Genomic DNA, 6293 nt, shown 5'->3' with positions numbered 1-6293 from the left:
AAATGGTAACAGAGTTTCACGAACTAAGAAGTATCATTAATGTAACCCCAGGTACCTGGGTTAGCAAAAGAAAGAAAAGGGCTAGGAGGATACATTAGATGGATTATGGTTCTCTGTCAATATTGAAGATGTACATGAAGTCTGAAGGCTGTAAGTGGAAACAAAGGGTCAGAGAATGAGACAAGAATTGTGAACCAAACAGCGCAGGGATGTGTGTGGAGTAGGATTTTATTCTAACGCAGTGGTATATCACTGACTGGATGGTTTTAAGTAGGAAATTAAACGGTATGAGTCACGGTTTTAAAACACCACTTTGGCTTCTGCATGAACAGGCGAGAGAGCGAGAGAGAGAGCGCGCACGCACCGGCTGAAGGCGTGAAAGGAAGCCGTGGGGGCAGGGGAGGGGCTATGAGGAGAAAAGAGAGCAGCTTGGAGCTCAGTGGTGGACAGCGGCTGTGGGGACAGAGGGAACTGAGCGAACTGTGAGTGACAGGGAGAGCCATTCAGGTTTACACTTTGAATGTGGGAGAGGAGAAATCCTAAAGAATTCCCAGACATTTGGCTAGAGTGAGTGAGTTAATAGTAGTGCTACTTACTGAAATGTGGCCTGTCTGAGGGAGACACAGGCTCAGAAGTAGAAAATATGGGTTCCTTGACTACATAAAATTTTGGGGTCCTCTAAGAAACCCAAGTGAAGAAAAGTAAGAAGTTAGATGTGCATGGTTTGGGGCTTAGGGGTCAAATAGTTTGATGGCTTGTTCACAACCATAGTCGATTCTAGTTAGGACTGGAACCTGTGCCTTCTGGTTCTCAAATCATGTGTTTCCCAGCTTCCCTTTCATTGTTTTGTTCCATCAAGTCAGAATGACTCCAAGCTGACCCTCCAGCCGGTTTTCAGAGGCTGCAAACTACACAGGATGAGATTTCCCATCCTCCTCAGAGTAGCTGGGAGATTTGAACTGCCTGACTTTGGGTTGACACAACTCTTTACCACTAGTCCATCAGAGCTCCCTAGCTCTCCTTTTAGCCAAGTTAAGTACAAGCCTGTGACCCAGGGTCAGGTGTAAACTAACAAGGCACGGGGGTGGCAGGTAGTGTTAAAACACCATGGAGCTCCCCGACCTCAGCAAGGTGTTCTTCCCCGCAGGCAGAGAGGTCTGAGCATCATGATGACCTGGGCCAACATAGGCAGCATCCTGAGTCCGCTGGTGGCCATGACGGCCGAGCTCTACCCCTCCCTTCCTCTCTTCATGTACGGTATCATGCCTATGGCTGCCAGCACCATCACGCTCTTCCTGCCGGAGACTATGGGCCAGCCGTTGCCCAACACGGTGCAGGACCTGGAGAACAGGTGAGCTGCACCATCCCCACCCTCCCTCCTCTCAGCGCTGTAAGAAGTCCACAGTTCTTGGTTCTGCCCCCTTGACCAGAGCCAGATCCAAGGGAAAGCAGGGGCGTCCAGCCAGACCCTCGGAGGAACCAAGGCTAGAATCCAGACCTCCCACCTCCTGGTCAGGGCTCTGTTCACACAGATGAGCTGATTTGCATGGAATCTTCCTGGGGCCTCCTAAGTCTAAGAAGCCATGGGTGGTTTGGACAGAAAACAAAGGCAATTTGAGCAAAAGCATTTAAAAAGAAATCAACTGAGTGGAGGCTGGTGCCCTGGGAATCCCAAGCTATGCTCTCAAACTCTGTTTCTCCTACCCCCATAGCTGGAAAGAGAAACGGAGGCGAAGGCGAAGGTGGGAGCAACAGGAACAGCAGATGGTCTCTCTCCGACCTCAGCATAAAAGAAGAATGGATGCTGAGGACTGAGAAGGAGCTTCATAATACTTCAGGTTGATCTTTGGGGACCACTCTCCCAAGGGTACAAGGAAGAAACTTTTTCATCTAAATATCTACATCAGAAGTTGTTGTTGCTGTTGTTGTTGTTGTTGTTGTTGCTTTGTGCTATCGAGTCGCCTGGCAACTCACAGCAGCCCTATGTACAACAGCTCTGAAGCCTCACTGAGCCAGTCTCACTGACTCCAAGACACCTACCTTCATTATCCCAGCCACTACGTCAATCCACCTCATCCGGAGTCTTCCTCTCCTGTGCTGTCCCTCTACTCTTCCAAGCATGATGTCCTTCTCCAAGGACTGGTCCCTCCTGGCCACATGCATAAAGTATGTAAGACAGCGCTTCAAAATCCTAGCCTCCAAGGAGAAACTTGGTTTCACTCTCTCCAAGACAGACCTCTTTGTTTTCTTGGTGGCCCATGGTATATTCAAGACTCTTCTTCAGCACCACAGTTTCAAAGGCATCAGTTCTTCTGTCATCCATAGTCATTGTCCAGCTCTCCGATACATAGCAAGTAGTTGCGAAGACCGTGGCATGGGTCAGAAGCACCTTAGTCTCTATACTGCTAGCATTGCTCTTCAGTACTCTGGAGAGGTCCCTGACAGCAGATTTTCCCAGTGCAATTCAAGAGAAGTGAAAAAAATGGTAGCCAGGGGTTGGTCAGAAGGATCGGGCTTGGCCTTACAGCTTCAGAGACACACCTCCCTTCCATTCTCCCTCCTTGTCAGATGCAGCCAAAACTACCACCTCATGAAAAATAACAACATGAACCAAGCAAGAACCGGCATCCAAGAACAGAGCACTCTGCTCTTCCCTCAGAATGAACGGAGACCAGAGATCAGAGGCTTCTGCCCAAGAGAAGCAGGATTTCCTCTCGCACTTCTCCCAGACTGTCAAGGTGCTGACTGAGGATGATCTGGAGATGCTGTTACCCAACTCAGGAAGGTCCAATACCATTGGACGCATGTACAACCAAGGTCTAACAGTGCTGGCAGTGTTCCAGGAGCTGGTGGGGCCCAGGAAGTAGGAGGCTGAGAGTCTGCAGCGGGCCCTGACAGTGGACTGGTGTGTGCAACCGCTCCAGGCTTTCCTCTTTGTATTAGACGACATCATGGATTCATCCCTTACCCAACATGGGCAGCAGCCCTGCTGGTATCAGAAGCCAGGCCTAGGTCTGGATGCCACCAATGACGCCGTGCTGCTGGAATCGTGTATCTACCATCTGCTGAAGCTCTGCTGCTGGGAACAGCCCTACTACCTGAACCTGATGGAGCTCTCCCTACAGAGTTCCTACCAGACTGAGATTGGACAGACCTTGAACCTCATCACTGCCCCTCAGGACAAGGAGGATCTCAGGAGACTCACTGAAAAGAGGTACAAATCCATTGTCAAGGACAAGACAGCTTTCTACTCTTTTTACCTTCCTGTAGCTGCTGCAATGTATACGGCGGGCATCGACGGGGAGAAGGAACATGCCAACGCCAAGAAGATCCTGCTACAGATGGGCAAATTCTTTCAGATTCAGGATGATGACCTTGATCTTTCTGGTGACCTGAATGTGACAGGCAAGATTGGCACTGACATCCAGGACAACAAATGCAGCTGGCTGGTGATTCAGTGTCTGCAGCGGGCCTCTCTGGAACAACGTCAGATCCTGCAGGACAATTATGGGCAGAAGGAGACGGAGAAGATGGCCCGGGTGAAGGCACTGGATGAGGAACTGGAGCTCCTGCTTGTTCAAGCCGTAGGAAGAAGAGCGTTTCAGCCACATTATGGGGCTTCCCGAGCAGGACGCTGCTCCCCTGTCCCCAGGCATCTTCCTGGGAATAGCACACAAGACCTACAAGCAGAGCAAGTGACCCTAAACACGGCGAGGCTGTCAGGGAGGCTCTTACTAAATTATTATTGTTTTAGAATAAATAACAACATACAACTTCTTCTATTGTTTCCCTCTGGCCAAAATGCAGTGGTTACTCCCTAGGAGCTAGTTCTCCATTCAGAAGATGAAGAAGGGATCAAAAAAAGCAATTCAACCTCTTTGCATTTTTAATAAAATATTAAACAATATTATTAATGAGTATTTTCTAATACAGGAAGGACTCATTTGGAATAAGCACGATGCACTCTTCTTAGAACCTGGCTGTTCAAAATGGATTTGGATGCACTAGGTCTCACTGAAGGAAAAATCCTTGGAGGCACCTGGAAGAAAGAAACTCACCATTGTGCACTCAAGTTAAGGCAAAGCATACTGCCAAGTCAGCACAATTTCCTACCAATATGCACTGGTTCCTTCTTTTCTCTTTTTTGATATAGAAGCTGTCTTTTATTTAGGACAAAGCATATTGTGAAACACCACAAAGACAAACTTTGAGAATCAGCTGGGGGGAGGGGGCAGAAAACAAAACATCAAACAGCCAGCAACAATAGCAAAGTTCAACAGAGCGGCAAACAACAAATGCTGGTGAGGTTGCGGAGAGATTGGAACACTTATTCACTGCTGGCGAGAGTATTAAATGGTTCAACAACTATGGAAGACAGTTTGGCACTTTCTCAGAAAGCTGGAAATAGAAATCTATTTGATCCAGCAATGTCACTGCTGGGAATATACCCTTAAGAAACCAGAAATTCCACCCAAGCAGATACATGCACACCCATGTTTATTGCTGCGCTATTCACAATAGCAAAGAGATGGAAACAATCCAAATGCCCATCAACAAATGAATAAATAGGGAAAAACTATGATATCTATTCACACAATGGAATACTATGCAGCACTGAAAAATAGTGACCTTGTAAAACATTACACAACATGGGTGACCCTGGAGGACATTAGCTGAGTGAGATAGATCAGTCTCAAAAGGACAAATATTCATAACATCACTGTTATGATGCAAGACTGACATGGAAAGTTAGGAGGAGACTAGGGAAACAGTGGATAGATAATGAACACTGCATTGGAACAGATGAGGGAGAGAAATGTTTAAAAGGAATATATGATTAGGCATTATATGTCAGACAACGGTCCAGTATAAAAGGTGTATTGCAAAGAGGACTGGGGGAGGGGGAAGGGAAAGGGAGAGGGAGGAAATAGTGCAACAACGAATGAATTTTTTTTAAAAAGAACATGAACTGAAGGAGAGGAAAGAAAGAGAGAAGGAGGGAAATGTGCCACAATGAATGAATGAAAAGTCAACTTTTCTGTAAACTTTCATTAAAATGGTTGTTGTTGTTATGTGCCGTCGAGTCGCCTGCGACTCATAGCGACCCTATGTACAACAGCCCTAAACTCCGCTCTGTCCTGTGCCAATCGCACTGTCTCTGACACTCCCATCCCAATTATCCCAGTCACTGAATCAATCCACCTCATAGAAGGCCTTCCTCTCCTGCACTGGAAAAAAACACCAAATAAACACCTCTTTACAATTACCCCTCATGACTAAGTCCTGTGAGAGGGCTGTAACTTATGCACTCAAGAAATCTCCACCTTCACATATAAAAGGAAACATTGGCAATGGAAAAAGATTTTATATGTATAACTTTTCCAATTCTATGTACATTCAGATCAATAGAAAATTAATGAGAACTGGAAGCAACAGATATCATTTACAGGCAGGAAAACACCCAAGATACTCAAGGAACTCATGGTCTGATAGGGCAGGCAGAGGAAATGTTATAATTCATCCTGAATGTGAATGGCAATGGAGCATCTGAACTTGAATCGAAGGAAACAGTGATTGTAATGTCACCTAAACACAACTCCTCCAATTAGGACTCTCAAGTTCTTAATAATAAACAGTCAAAAATAAAAAGGGGGGTTCTTCTCTGGGTTTATCAGAAGATGATTTAAACGTGGGAAAGAAACACAGGGTGATATTCTCATATCTAACCAGAATATAACCCTTGCGAGATAGATCTCTTGGAATTACATGTGTAAGTTAAATTGATGAATTTAACTAACCAGAGGTCAGACAAAACAAGGGGGAGGCTGCATGTGACTACGTGGATCTCCACTGAGGCATAAGAATGTCAAAAAATACTGCAACTCAAAATATAAAATTGCATATACTCTATCTAATTCTAATCAGAGCTTCCACTTAATTGCATTTTAGACTCTTAAGAGTGCTTTCCAATCCTCATTTTAGCAACCTTGGGGTAAGCAAACATGATTGTTCTTTTTAATCCTGTCTCCTACCTTCAATAAAGGTGGATATGGAATTTAAAAAAAAAGTAGCATATGATCAAGAATCAGTGGTAAGGAAGGAAAAAGTTCAAGCTGCTCAGAAGTCACTGGCAAAAAAATATGGCCCCCGCTCATCTAGATGATAACACAATTATGATAAAAACAAAAGGGGGGGAAATATGGGAAGCCAATACTAAATATATGTAATAAAATGAATGCTATTTAAAATTTAAAAAAAGTTCTTTCAAATCTGTAAACCTGCCTAAAAGTCAT

General features: G+C 45.3%; 2 pseudogenes; both read left to right on the top strand.

Annotated features, from left to right (window-relative positions):
- LOC102873383 overlaps positions 1-1355 on the top strand; it is a 28332-nt pseudogene extending 26977 nt beyond the window's left edge.
- A 1287-nt stretch (positions 1356-2642) lies between these two features.
- LOC102877399 lies at positions 2643-3699 on the top strand (annotated as a pseudogene).
- The last annotated feature ends 2594 nt before the right edge of the window (positions 3700-6293 follow it).

Source organism: Elephantulus edwardii, unplaced genomic scaffold (assembly GCF_000299155.1).
Source record: "Elephantulus edwardii isolate Elephantulus edwardi_28Jun2011 unplaced genomic scaffold, EleEdw1.0 scaffold00510, whole genome shotgun sequence".
Classification (NCBI taxonomy): Eukaryota; Metazoa; Chordata; class Mammalia; order Macroscelidea; family Macroscelididae; genus Elephantulus; species Elephantulus edwardii.
This window is presented reverse-complemented; position numbering and strand designations above follow the sequence as displayed.